At 45.0% G+C, this 14,024-nt stretch overlaps 1 protein-coding gene and 1 long non-coding RNA gene across 5 annotated transcripts in view; one reads left to right on the top strand and one right to left on the bottom strand.

The window, feature by feature from the left end:
* The window catches only part of CLIP2 (CAP-Gly domain containing linker protein 2), a 124,718-nt gene extending 123,242 nt beyond the window's left edge, over positions 1-1,476 (bottom strand). Inside the window, exon 1 of one of the 3 annotated variants that reach the window (XM_065573007.1) lies at positions 1,048-1,434. The gene's annotated coding sequence lies outside the window, so the exon portion shown is untranslated. Of the gene's footprint in view, positions 1-1,047 lie in introns of all 3 variants that reach the window. The other 2 variants (XM_008166152.4, XM_008166153.4) reach the window with 2 other exon arrangements.
* On the top strand, positions 1,326-8,694 carry LOC135976562 (uncharacterized). Of its 2 annotated transcripts, XR_010593797.1 has the most exons (3): positions 1,501-1,637; positions 5,441-5,573; positions 6,051-8,694. It is a non-coding gene; the product is annotated as an uncharacterized LOC135976562 (long non-coding RNA). The 2 variants fall into 2 exon arrangements; XR_010593796.1 differs by lacking the exon at positions 5,441-5,573 and having other exon boundaries at positions 1,326-1,637.
* The last annotated feature ends 5,330 nt before the right edge of the window (positions 8,695-14,024 follow it).

A 14,024-nucleotide genomic window follows, 5' to 3' on the forward strand; every position in this document is an offset into this window, starting at 1 on the left:
CAGATGCACCATTAGCCTCTTCCTAATGTTTGGAACGGAAGCTGCCAGGGGCAGGGACCTTTATGCCGTATTATTTATATGAAGTACCACATACTCCTGCAGCACTATAGAAAGACGAACAATACATTCCAGTCTGCCCTTGTTTAGAATGGCATTTCCCAGCTACAGACAAGAAGAAAACAGATCCTGTAGCACAGCAATGCCAACCTCTAAATGATGAGACAACCCGAAATCAGCAGCGATGCCCAGCCCGGCAGCCAAAGAGTGCCACGCAATCCAACAGCCAGCACACAAAAGAAAAACCCAGCTCCTGTTTCAAACCAGAACTTGATCGAGTTAAGCAATAGATGATGACGGCCAATGTCATTCCCATCTCTCCGGTGTCAGGTCCCTGTTTGTTCCCCCTGCTTGGAATTAAGGAGAGGATGGAGCCATTCTGTGAGCGTGTGTATATCCTTACTGTCAAGCCGACACCCATGCGTGGAGGTTACAATCCAAACCAAGCCAGGATTGAAGTCTTGGTTGTGTTCAGGTGGGTGTGTACCAGGGAGAGAGGGGGGGTAGGGACGGAGTGCACATCTCAAAACAAAAATCTCCTCTAACAGTCTCTCCCCACCACACACAGCCTTCCACGTTTAATCACTGCCAAGCCAAAGGGGACTGCAGCAGGCAGCAGCATCCGTAGCACAAAACCCAGCCTACCGTAAGGACTGTGCCCTTTTCTTTCCCCGGCCCCAGGACAATGCTTTGCCATGCACAATCCTGTAGCAAGGAGATGCAATGCCAGACTTCAGCGCCCCACCCCTGGCATTTTCCAACAGGGAACCGCACCAGCTTCATTCATTTCCCCCCTCTCCTTTGTTGCTGGCTCAAGACTCATAGATTCCAAGGCCAGAAGGGACCATTGTGGTCATCTAGTCTGAGCCCCTGCATAACACGGGCCAGAGAGCTGCCCCACAATAATTCCTAGAGCAGCCTGGGCTTGCACGATGAACCCCCCAAATCCCCTTTGCTGCTGTGTTCTCCCTCAACCCAGGCCCTTCTTACCTTCTTCCTTAGCATCCAGCTTGCAGGGGGGCTGTGGAGGAGCCCTCCAGGCTGTTTGCAAGCCCCTCTTGGCCCCCCCAGCCCTAGCCGGAGGCTGCAGCCCTCTGGAATACAGCCTGCCACTCCCTCAGGCTAACGCTGGCTGCATCCAGGCGAGGGAGAGAAGCCGGAGCAGGAGGGAATTGGCGACACCGATGCAGCCAGAGCTGGAAGATGCTGCCGCCAGACAAGCCCAGGGACCGTACAGCGGAATCTCCCCCCTCTCCCTAGCAGGCCATGGGGAGGGGAGCAGGCACTGCAGTCGCGGGGGCTGGCTCGGCTCCCTAGCAAGGTGATGGCTATTCCTGGAGAGGCTCAGTCAGTGTGTCTCTAACGCCGGGCTCTGCGAATCCCCCTTCCCCGCCTGCTTGGAACAAAAGGGGAAGGAGCAGGGGAGGGAGGGGCATTCCAGCTGTTTTTGTCAGAGCTGCACACAAACCTTCATCTTCCCGTTTCCCAGGCCTGAGCCCAGCAACAAAAGCGAGCGGGAGGCTGGAAAATGTAGACCCCCATACAATACTTGCAGGCAGCTGAGGAGGAAATCTCCACAGGTCAGTTTCAGTGAGGGTTTTGTTTAAAGTGCCCTATGTGTTTTTAATGGAATGAGGGATAGAGGCCAAGGTAATCAGAAGACCTGGGCAAGGAGTCTATTCCTAGCTCTGCTACTGATGCACGGAGGGGCCTTGGGCAAATCACTTCTCCGGTGCTTAGTGCCTCAGTTTCCCCATCTATCAAGAAAGACGAGGGCAATCCTTACAGGTGTGTTGCAAGGCTGAATGCATGAGATCTAAGAGGCACTCTGAGATCCCCCAAGGCAAGGTGCTCTTTGTACAATTATTAATTACCATGCAGGAGAGACGCACTGTAAAAAATCCCCCATCGTAAGTGGGAGTCATTTTTAAAACTGCCTTGTAGGCCAAGCAGCTGTACTGAGTCACCGAAGCCTCAGTAGGCTCTGTGTTTTGTTTTAAAGGCTTTGCTCGGGGCTACGTTATGCCTCTTGAGTTTCAGGTTCAAACACCCCCTTCTCCCCTAAAAATAAGAATCAAACTGAAAGTCAGTCAAAGTCATCCAATTTCACAGTCTCCCCCGCAAAAATATAATAAGTAGTCCCAGACCCACTTGGAAGGCCACCTAACCTCACCTAGAGGTTCACAGCCCTCTGCCACAAATTCCCCTCAACTCTCCTGGCTTCACCCAGCTCTGATCTTAAAATACCTTTTCCTCCCTGCCCCTAAAAAAAGGGTGGGATGGGGAGGAAACTTCCCCTCCCACTCAACAGAGATGCTTGGTCCTTCTAAGAGACCCATCATTCAAGGACCTTCACGTAGCCCCCTTTCCTCATCATTTCGGTTTTGCTCCAGTTAACTCAAGGGCGGGTTTTTCTAAACTACATTGAACTTTCTGGGTATTTTTTAACTTATGATGATAATTATTATTTATTTGTGTAAAGGAGGGGGAGGAAGCAGGAAATACCTTGTGGCTTGACAAAGACAGTCTGACTCTGGAGAACTTAACTAGAGTGTTTCTAGGGAGCCCAGTAAAAAGGTACCACCTGCAGCTTGTGATTGGTAAGAGATGTGCCATTCGCTATGTTATCACCATGCTGATGCCCTCAGATCTGTAAGCAGGCACAGCTGAGCTGAATTGCTGCTTGGCTGGCCAAACCTGCAAGGCAGAGGTAGGTGCTGCAGGAAATGGCACTTTGTTCTCCGAGTCCCTAGAAAGTAGTGCTTCTGCGGGTGTGGGGTATCTCTGTGCTGCCAGAGGTGTGCTCTTTTGGATGAGAAGTCAGCATTAGAGATCCCAAGGTGCTTCACTCCCACAGCATCTTTTCTCCAAGGATCTCAATGGAGTTTACCAACATAAGTGAATTAAGCCTGAAAAAAGCCCTGTGGGGCAGGCAACTATTCTCATGTCCCGTTTTACAGGCGGGGAAACCAGTCCAGCACAAAGAGGTGAAAAGACCTGCTCAAACTCAGAACCCAGGTCATCTGACTCCTAGGCCCTTCTTCTCTGATATGTTAAGTTGCTACATATCCCGCCCCCTTCCCCCACCCCCAAATAACTGTATTTCAATGGTGGGTGCAGCAAAGTAGGGGGCACTGTGGCCTAGTGGAGAGAGGCCTAGATTACAAACTGGAGTCCTTGGTTCTATTGCTGGCTCTGCCACTGCTGGGTGACCTTAGGCAAGTCACATCACCTCTCTGTGCTTCAAGTATCAGAGGGGTAGCCGTGTTAGTCTGTATCCACAAAAACAACAAGGGGTCCGGTGGCACCTTAAAGACTAACAGATTTATTTGGGCATAAGCTTTCATGGGTAAAATACCCACTTCTTCAGCTTATGCCCAGATAAATCTGTTAGTCTTTAAGGTGCCATCGGACCCCTGGTTGTCTCTGTGCTTCAGTTTCCCCATCTATAAAACAGGGGTAATAATACGTAACCTCACTTTGTAAAACATTTTGAGATCTACTGACGAAAAGTGCCTTAGGCCTTGGCTACACTCGCGGATTCACAGCCGTGGCAGCGCTGTGAAGCGCGAGTGTAGTCGCGCCGCCAGCACTGCGAGAGCTCTACCTCTCCGAGGGGAATAGCTTGCAGCACTGCGAGCGCGCGTGCAGCGCTGCAGGTGCTGATTACACTGGCGCTTTACAGCGCTGCACTCGCTGCGCTCAGGGGGGTGTTTTTTCACACCCCTGAGCGCAGCAAGTGCAGCGCTGTGAATTGCCAGTGTAGCCAAGGCCTTAGACAAGCTAGATAAGAGATTTTCAAAGCTACCTCAGGGATTCAGATGCACAGAGAGCTTTGAAAATGTCACCTCTCTTTTTAATGTGCTTTCGGATAAGATGGTCATTAGTTAGTATTGTGAAGCTTAAATAAATCCCTGTGTAACCTCCCTGGATTCAAATTTTAGGTCAATTGCACAATTTTATGAAATATTTTAATATGATATTACAGTCTTGGTACTAAAATTTCCATATATATAATTTCACTTACAGTCCTCTCTCCATTACAGCATATAAGGTCAGCAAATTTTGTGTTGTATTTTGTCTGAGAACAGTTTGTGGTCTGCACAGTGGTTGAATGTCATTTCCTCACTCCAGTTTCATTTTATTACAAGGTCCCAGGACAAATTTAATCTAAAAATGCTTTAAAGGTAGGGCTTGGAAGGATTAGATTTTTAGCAGTAAATGTTGATTTCATGATGCGCACACAAACTGAAGAAAAAATATTTTCCATCAAGAATAGTAAAAATTTGCAGACAGGCAAAGTACAAAAACTGCAGCTTGAGAACTCTTAGAGTTTGATTTTAAGGCCCTTGACTTTATGTATTTTGATAAATGATGTTGACAATTTGTGTTTTTAATGGTTTTAAAGCTTTAACTTTTTGAATCTCAGCGTCTACTGTCATTAAATAATTATTGTCTGACCACTGCCCCCCATAATTTCCCACAACTCTGAACATTTAAGTAGATAAAAATAGGAAAAAATGCTTAAAAATAAACTGAATTCTGCTAAGCCTGTTTTAAAGGCAAGTACATCAGGAGCTGGTATGTTCCTGAATGTTTTTGCATGTCATGAGCAGACGACTTGAGAGCACTTTGCTTTCTCCTGCAAAACTTCCAGTACTCCTGAGAGCTCCTCTCGTAAACAGCCATCTATCAAAGTGATTCTTATTTGCATTTCACTAGTGTAGCTTCAACCAGGATGAGAAGCCAATTGTGTTAGGTACTGTCCACACTTATAGGAGGACACAGTCCCTGCTTGAAGGAATTTACAATTTAGAGCCCTGATCCTACAATTGGGATGCGCTACTCGGAATCCCTGAAAACCTGTGGGGTCCCAGTGGGCTAGATTCTCCTCTCCCTCACACTAGTCTATATCAGTGTAAAACTGGTGTAAGTGAGAGGAGAATCAGGCCCATTGATTTCAACACAGAGCTGCTCAAAAAACTTTCCACTACACTTTTTCCACTGAAAATACCATTTTGTCAAAACCAAGAGGTTTTGCAGAAATGAATCTGTTTTGATTACATTTCTCAGGTCCAGGATGGAAATTCTGCTGACAGAATGGAAATCCCCCCCCCCCCCCCATGCAGATTTACCAATAGCACAGTTGTTAGGTAAGCTGGGAGACCTCGGTTCAAGTCCCTACTCTGCTTGATCTGTAGGCAGGACTTACACCTGCATTTCCTACATTACAGGTGAGCACCCTAACCAGCAGGCTACGGAGCCAGTCTCTCGGGCAGGCTTTTTCACAAAACATTTTGGAAGGGCTCAGTTTTGTTGCATAGTGGAACAAAAACAAATTTTGAAACCTCAGACTTTTTTTTTTTTTTTTTTTTCAAAACAGAGTTGTTGTTTTCTGGACAGCCCTGTTCAATGGGGCTCTACATAGGTACAGAAGCCTGCACTAGCAGACCCCAAATCAGAATCAGAGCACCCCTGTCCTGCAAATAGTTACGCATTTGCTTAACTTTACACAGGTGAGTAGTGCCAGTAGCGTCAATGAGGCTATTATATGCGTAAATGTTGGCAGGACTAGAGCCTCTGACTAACGAACATTTCTAGCCTATTGTATTTGCCTTAACCGTCCTCCTAGCATAGACTTGCCTTGAGCTTTAAGTGATGGGATGTACATTTTGTTTTGAAACGTGGCTTTTTATAGGTAGTCAAAACTCTCTCTGCTTGACTGATACATTATTTTGATTCAGTGACTGGATTTGCATTAGCTTTTGGGATCACTGCAAATCTTCAGGGTTGGGTTTTTTTTAATGGTTCTGACAGATTGAAATGTTACACAGACAAAGTAACATAGAAACCAAGGGAATATTCAGTGCACGCACACACACAGTGAAAAGAAAAGAGCAGACGCATGACATCTATATTGCTATAGCTATGAATGGGGGAAGCAGAGATGAAATGGACGCAAACTCTTACCTATTTTTTTTTCTTTTGTTCAGCACATCCTCAATCAAATCACCAGGAGGGCTGACGAGATGTCTTGAAACACAATGAATCTGTCATTACTTCAGAGGATTACTCTTTCTAAGGCCCTGATGGTGCAAGGTGTTCTTAGGGGGAGGGGAGGATCTGTCACTTCACATGGGGACCTGTGAATAACTTCTTGCTGGACCAGGTCCAACATTTGCTAATTCATTCAAATCTCCTCAATATGTATTGTTGTTTTTACATCACCCAAAGCATGGCTAGGTGCAGCACATAAACTGCATAGGATCCCAGCCTCAGAGCTCACAATCCATGTCCCCCATCCAGCAATTGGATTTGAGTGAGCAGACCCCTGTGCCCATGCAGAGCCCACTGACTGCAGTAGGACCATGTGCAGGGTCCATCCACATGAATCCAATTGAAGGATTGGGGCTTAACTGGAGAGAATACAAAGGAAGAGGGAAGGAATGCGACCCAAGACTCTTCAAAATCCGTTCTAATCATCTTGTCTCTGGGGCTTTTTCAGCTCTTTCCATTTTGTTGATTTTTATTTTCTATTTTTGCATTTGTTTGATTATAACATTTTCCTTTTTGTTTTTTAATCCTTTGCTATTTTTCTTATTTCCACCCTAACCCTATTGGACTTAGGGTGACCAGACGTCTCGATATTTAGTTGTTTGTCCCACGTCCCGACCGATGTATGGTCGGGATGCCATTTGTCCCGATATTTTGCACTCCAGCTTTTTTTTGTTTGTTTTTTTGTTTTTTGCTTTGGCGGCATCTTGTTCTTGTCATCTGGTCACCCTAATTGGACTTCCCCACCCCAAAACAATTTCAAGCACTCCTCTTTTCTTTCACTTTTACACCAGTGTAACTACGACATCTCGGCCACACTCTGCTCCCCACCAGTGACTTCTCTCCTGACAGTCCTACCCTTCTTCTTACCCTTTGGGTCCTATAGCCCAAGTGTCATTGAATGAAAGTTAGTTCTGATGGCTAGTTCTGCTGATGTCAATTACCAAAGGCCAAAATGAGAAAAGTTTGGTGGGTGGAGATTTGCCCTGATGACAGTAGTCTGCTACATGGAACGCTGCAAGTTCTTCCCTGCTCTGTTGGTGTCCTGCAACCTTTTACACTGGTGCATCTCCCCTGGCTTCAATGGAGTTACCCCTGGTTTACATCATTCAGAGAGAGAGAGAGAGAGAGAGAGAGAGAGAGAGAGAGAATGTGGCACAGGCTCTTTGAAAGACCACTTGAACACATGTATGTTGGAGTGAGGGAAGGCCACAGGGGCCTGATTTGATATAATATGAGAAGTGGCGGATTTGAATTCTTACAGGCTGTGTGTTTGCAACTACGAGTGCTCTTAAAAGAATGTTTATGTTAAGTAGCGGCCATGGGTGGCTATCAGTATGGGGAAAAATGCCAGTTGCTCTTCTCTTCTTCCTGAAGTGAGCCCAAAAGATCCCCGTGAATCTTAAACATTCATGTTTCTGACTATATATTCCTGTGATTGTGACTTGGGCAGTTGGGGGTGGAAACCTACTTGTTTGTCTAGAGACTATCAAAATGAAATGACCATATTTGGAAATGTTGCATAACTTTGTCTGCTTCCTCTGTGTACTTATTTCATTCCCACCAGCTCATTGATGCAGTAGCAATGACAGCATAAGCTCTTCCTATACAATTGCACTGGAGCTATCAATAGTATATTGCACCGCAAGGCAAAGTACAAATTCCGGCATTGGTGGGAAAAGTAGAATTAAAAGAATGATTCCAAAAAACGAGGCATTTCATTCTTTGGATCCAGATGAGCGGGAAGGATTTGCTGCTTTTGGGATTGGAAACTGCTTTAGGCCTGATTCATGCTGGTCTAAATAAATAAGGAATAAAGTTAAAGAGCAGAGTGTGAGCAGAACTTAAACACAGCTCCAGCTAAACCAGTTTCCAACGCATTTTGACCAGGTAGGGCCAGACTTTCAAGGGTTCAGCTCCCATTTGGCACCGAAACAAGAACCAGCTTTTCAAAAGTTCTCTAGTACCCAGCAGCCCCCACTGCGATACTTATGGCCACGTTTCCAAGACCGCTCAGCACATTGGGTGCCACTGACTTTGGTGCCTGATGGGAGCCGATCTCTTTTGAAAATCTAGCCCCAATTGTGGGTGCTGAATTCTTTTGAAAATCTGATCCCGAGTATGGATGGGGCCAGTCGGTGTTACAACTATATTTTTAAAGTATGTTCTAGTTTGAAGGTCTAATCCCACTCCCACTGAAGACAATTTGGACTGTTGGCGTTGATTTAACAGGAAGTAGGATCTGACCCCAAGACTCTACTGCGGGGCTCTCTACACTAGGATGAGCACAGGGTTCTGGAAGGAAACTTTCCACATTGCTCAGTGGTGTGCATTCCTACACGCTCGTTAAGATCCCTGAGAGGTGGTGGGTGGAAACATTCTGAAGGATCATGGCAATTTTCTGAGGAATTGTGAAGACCGAGAAGAGCTCACTTGCTGCTTTTCCGTTATTGTTCACCCCTGCTCAAGTTAAACGAGGATCTTAACTATTACTTGACTTTAAGACAACTGTATAATTTATTCATTAAAACTCTCCTGGTTCCTGTTGTTCTACATTTTTAAAATAAACCTTCTTGCAACATCCCTGTTGATCGTACGGCAGTGGTGAACAGACTCTACGCAAGAGCAATTGATAAAGCTGCCCATAGCGTAACAACGGGGGAGTCAATGGGGTTATCCGCTGAAAAGGAGCAGGAGCGTTCAGCACCCAGCGGCTCTCATGGGGGCTGGATTTTCAAACTGCTCAGCACTCAATATGTTGAGCCCTTTCGAAAATCTCACCCCAATTTTGGGAGCTGAGTCTAAGTGGCTTGCTCAAGATCACACACAAAGCCCGTGGCAGAACCAATAATAACAGGACTGGCTCTTACCTAGCACTTTTCATCAGTGGATCTCAATGCACTTTACAAAGGAGGTCGGTATCGTTATCCCCATTTTACAGATGAAGAAACTGAGGCACAGACAGATGACGTGACGTGTCCAAGCCCAAAGTAACCCAGCAGGCCAGTAGAAGAGCCATGAATACAGGCCAAACCTCCTGAGTCCCAGTCCAGTGCTCTAGCTATTAGACCATCCTTCCTCCCAGCTGTCATTGAATGTGCAGCTGCAATCCAGATAGGGGTATCAAACACCTGGGGAGGCAGAACCAAATTGAAAAGTGACTCAGGGGGGTCAGTGCAGTGAGAGGCTGAAAGGAGACTTGATGCTAATACATGTAACCTCCTATGCTCGGGAGAGAAGGTAACAAACCCAGATATAAAATTAAGGGGAGGATGTAACCAAGCAGCAATACTCCATTGCCTTATAGCATGTTCACTTTCATTTTCTTTTCTTGATGCTGCCCTCATATTGCTGGTTTGCCTGAGTAAGGACTGCAAGATCAGGCCCTTACTCTCTTCTCGGAGGATCGAGGCTGCCGATTGTGCTAGTTCAGCTAAAAAGCACCACCAACAAGGAGCACTTACGGAGAGGACTTTCCCATTGTAGATTGCAAAGCACATTACAGAGGTGGGAAAGTATCATTATCCCCATTGTGCAGATGGGGAAACCGAGGCAGGGAGCAATTAAATGATTTGCCCAGGGCTGCACAATGAGTCAGTGGCAGAGGGGGGGACTAGAACCCCAAAGCCCGATTCTCCTCATACTGGCGCATTTCCCTTAATTTAATCAGTTACTCCTGACGTACACAGGACAAGCCAGCCCCAGCTTTTCTGATATCCAGTCTTATGCTCTAGCCACTGGACGAGGCTGCATCCAACCCCTCACCTTATGCCTGCTAATTCTTCAATTAATCTCTTACCTGCTACACTATACCTTAAAAAAAGATATTAGTGAATGGGGCAACTCTGAATTGCTTTGGAAATCAGGATTAGTTCAGGCTCATGGATAGGGAGAACATGATAAGATGACTTCTTCCTGCTGCTGCCTCAGCTATGCATCAATGGAGTTTTCTTTTTGTTGCAGGGAACAAGAGTCTCTTACCTCTCAGTTCTTATCGTTTGGGGTTTGTAATGATCAGGGCCCCCATCATACGGTGTGAAGAAAGCAGCCTGCTTGCCGGTTGTATGGGCCCTGACACAACTGCTGTTTTTAATCTGAGACTGAATAGAAGAACCAGATGTTTCTGGCACTAGAACTATGGACATAGTGAGCAAGGGGACAAGAGACTCCGATTTCCTTTGGATAAACTGGGTGTTTTAGAAAATCAAAGAGTGGGGATAAGAGCCAGGCTGAAAACGTCCCCTCACTCCAATTTCCATGGCTAGAATTTTCAGAAGAACTCAACATCCACAGTTGGGACTGCATTTACAAAAGGAGCTTAGCTCCCATGTAGGCACCTAAGGAAGGGCCAGATATTTTCAAAAAAGTTCAGCACCCAACGTGTTCAGTTCTTTGGAAAATCTGGCCCCAACTGCAGGTGCCGCACCCTAGAAAATTTGACCCTGTCTGTTTATAAATGATTACCTGCAATCAAATTGATTTCTTGGCTTCTTAGCACTTCAAAATAGTACGGCTCCCAAAAAAGAATTGGCTAGTGAGTCACACCTTGCATCAGAGTATCGCCAAGCATTTTAAAATGTAGGACCATATCATTATTCCCCACTTGGCAAATGGAGAAAAGTAAGGCAGAAAGAAATTGGTGAGACTTGCTCAAAGTCCTACAAAGAACATCCTGATGTCTCTTAATTTCCATCTGCCAAACTGTAACCACTAGACTACACTGTCTTTCCCATTTACAGGTGACCATGTAAATGGTATTAGCCAAAGACCTTGACCCAACCCCTCAGATGTCACAGTAATGAGCAGGGTATAAACAGACAGATGAAACCCCAGAGCAAATCCTATTTCCAGACTAATGGTGGGAAGAGGAATGTGCCTCAGGGTTTTTCTTGGTGACAATGATTAAATTGTATTTTGTTCTTTTAACAGAAGTGTCCATATGCAGCAGCAATGCTCTCTTCTAGTACAGGGGAAATATCCAACATCTGTTGGAATTTCAGTTTTCTCACCAGGCTGTTTTTGTCATCAGCCGGCTCCACCACCCACTAATCCCTGCTCTCCTTTGTTAGAGAAACAGTAAAAGGTTTACTTTAGAGAAAGAGTGCAATACTTTCATAGGAGAGAGACTATTTCTTTATGGAGCAAGGATATATGCCTCTTGACAGAAGAGTAGCGAAGGGCCCCGAATGACCTCATTCTGCCATAGGATATTGCTGGAGCGTGAATGCCATGTGGAAGGGAAAGCAGTGACAAAAAAACACTCGGATTAAAATGTTGATACAATCAGAGTGAGGAGGCAAACTATTTTGCCATGTGTTTTTCTTGCTTTTAGAATGTTAAGTATGGAGAAAGTCCAGTGTAGTGTGGAGTTTGTCAGTTAAATGCCATAACAGATATCAAATCCAGGAACCCTCTCACAGTTTCAGGCTCCTGCCAGCTTAGCTGTACAACGTCTTGCCTGCATGGATATCCTGATACTAGACAGAATCACCACTAGGGGGCTCCATGGCACATACTATATATAACTTAGAGAATTTTTTCACTTGACCAGAGATACCTACATAAATGCCTATGTAGGTACATGGGGTAAATAGATAGATTTCCATAGCAGGACCTAGAGGCAAAGTCTTGGACATCCTGTGAGGACACACGTTTCCTTGAGATTTTGAGACCAATTTTGCAGAACCCAGAAGATTTAGCTAACTTCTCTGCCTCAGTTTCCTCATCGGCACAATGGAGCCTTTACATTATATTTATCTGCAGATATATGTGGTAGCATGTGGCTTAATTCTCATTAATGGTTTTTAAAGTGGTTTGAGATCCTTAAATTAAAAGTAAATGCTACCAGGGCCAGCTCCAGCATTTCTGCTGCCCCAAGTAAAAAAAAAACAAAACCCACGATCGCAATCGTGACCGGCGGTGGCAATTGGGGGGGGGGAAGCCGCGATCGGCGGCAGCAGTTCGGCGGCAGGTCCTTCGCTCCTAGAGGGAGTGAGGGACCTGCCGCCCCCGAATTGCCACAGGTGCCGCTCCTCTCCCTTGGCCGCCCCAAGCACCTGCTTGTTAAGCTGGTGCCTGGAGCCGACCCTGAATGCTACATGTCGTTCATTACATATTTACTTTCTTCTGCGTATATTTACAACAATAACCCCTTATTTCTGTTATCTGCATAAAAGCTTCCATATGCACTGCAAAGTCTGTAAGATCCTAGAAACATAACATTTTATAATACTAGGTCCCATTGTGAATACCTACAGTTGAAGCCAGTGAGGTTGCACATGCTTGATACCCTTCCGTCATGTCAGGCCTAATATATTTAGCAGTTATCTTCAAACATGCAGTGCAAGACAGTGTGGCCCAATGGAGAGAGTACTAGACTAGCACTCAGGAGACCTGGGGTCTATTTCCAGCTCTGTGAGTGGCCTATGTGTTGAGGCACTTCTCCATATGGGGATAATGATGCTGACTTCCGTTTTAAAGGGCTGCGAGATCTATGGATGGAAAAAGCTGTAAGAGCTAGCTATTGTTATTACAGCCTTTAGCTAATTCATCCTCACAACACCCCTAAGTATCTACTACTGTTCTCATTTCATAGATGGGGAAACAGCCACACAGCCAGTGAGATCTAGCATTAGAACCCAGGAGTTCCTGGGTCCCCGTACTGTGATCATGAGTAGACTGCACCCATACCACATTACACATACACAGTGCTTGAGAGGAGCAGCATGCTCTTTTACTACTGCTCAGTAAGGTACAGGAAGTATGATTGCAAAGAGCGTCCCCTTGGACTAGGATGGTCTATAAATCAGACACAAACTGATGGTTAATATTTTATGAAATACCGTAGGTTATATTCTGCCTGGGGAGTAAATAAAAACCAGATCCCATCCATCATTTAGCTTCTTGAAGTTTTAAAAACAGTTTAACTTTCTGGAGCAAGACCAAAGCAGGTGATGTGTGTATTCCCTTCCTTGACAGCAGCAGCAAAGTGTGCCACGTGCATGAATGAACCAGACGGAGCAGCCTGCTGCAGCTGAATCACTTTTTGCAAATGTGGGCCCAAACATCCAAACACACACTTCCTCATGGGCTTAAGTAGGATGGAAGTGGTGTATGGGCCTCATGCTGGGATTCTGCATGGGATGAGTTTCTCTCAATGTGAATTAGAAGGGACATATCACATGAGTACAAAATAATGCATGGATCAGAGGAGGTAAATTGTGTGCTCCTATTTACCCTTTCTCATTATACAAGAACAGGAGATGGTCAACAAAACTGAAAGGCAACAAATTTAAAACTGATAAATGGAAATCTATATAAATGCATAATCTGTGGAACTCATTGCTACAAGATATTAAAGACAAATGCTTTTAGTGAATTAAAAAAAATAGACATTTACATAGATAGGAGACATTTGTAGAAGGGATATAAAACCACATGCTTGAGGGTATCAGAAAGAAAATTCTATGGACAGGTTATTCTGTAATTGTTTGCTTATAGGGTTTCTAGTCCTTTCCTGTGTAGCATCTGGTACTGGTCGGTCTGAAAGGCAGGATATTGGATTAAATGGATGTTTGGTCTGATCCAATATGAAAAATTTTATGTTTCTAGGATCTTACAGACTTTGCAGTGCATATGGAAGCTTTTATGCAGATAACAGAAATAAGGGGTTATTGTTGTAAATATACACTGAAGAAAGGAAATATGTAATGAACGACATGTAGCATTTACTTTTCATTTAAGGATCTCAAACCACTTTAAAAATCATTAATGAGAATTAAGCCACATGCTACCACATATATCTGCGGATAAATATAATGTAATGGCTCCATTGTGCAGATGTGGAAACTGAGGCAGAGAAGTTAGCTAAATCTTCTGGGTTCTGCAAAATTGGGCTCAAAATCTCAAGGAAA

This window comes from Chrysemys picta, chromosome 19, assembly GCF_011386835.1.
Source record: "Chrysemys picta bellii isolate R12L10 chromosome 19, ASM1138683v2, whole genome shotgun sequence".
NCBI lineage: Eukaryota > Metazoa > Chordata > Testudines > Emydidae > Chrysemys > Chrysemys picta.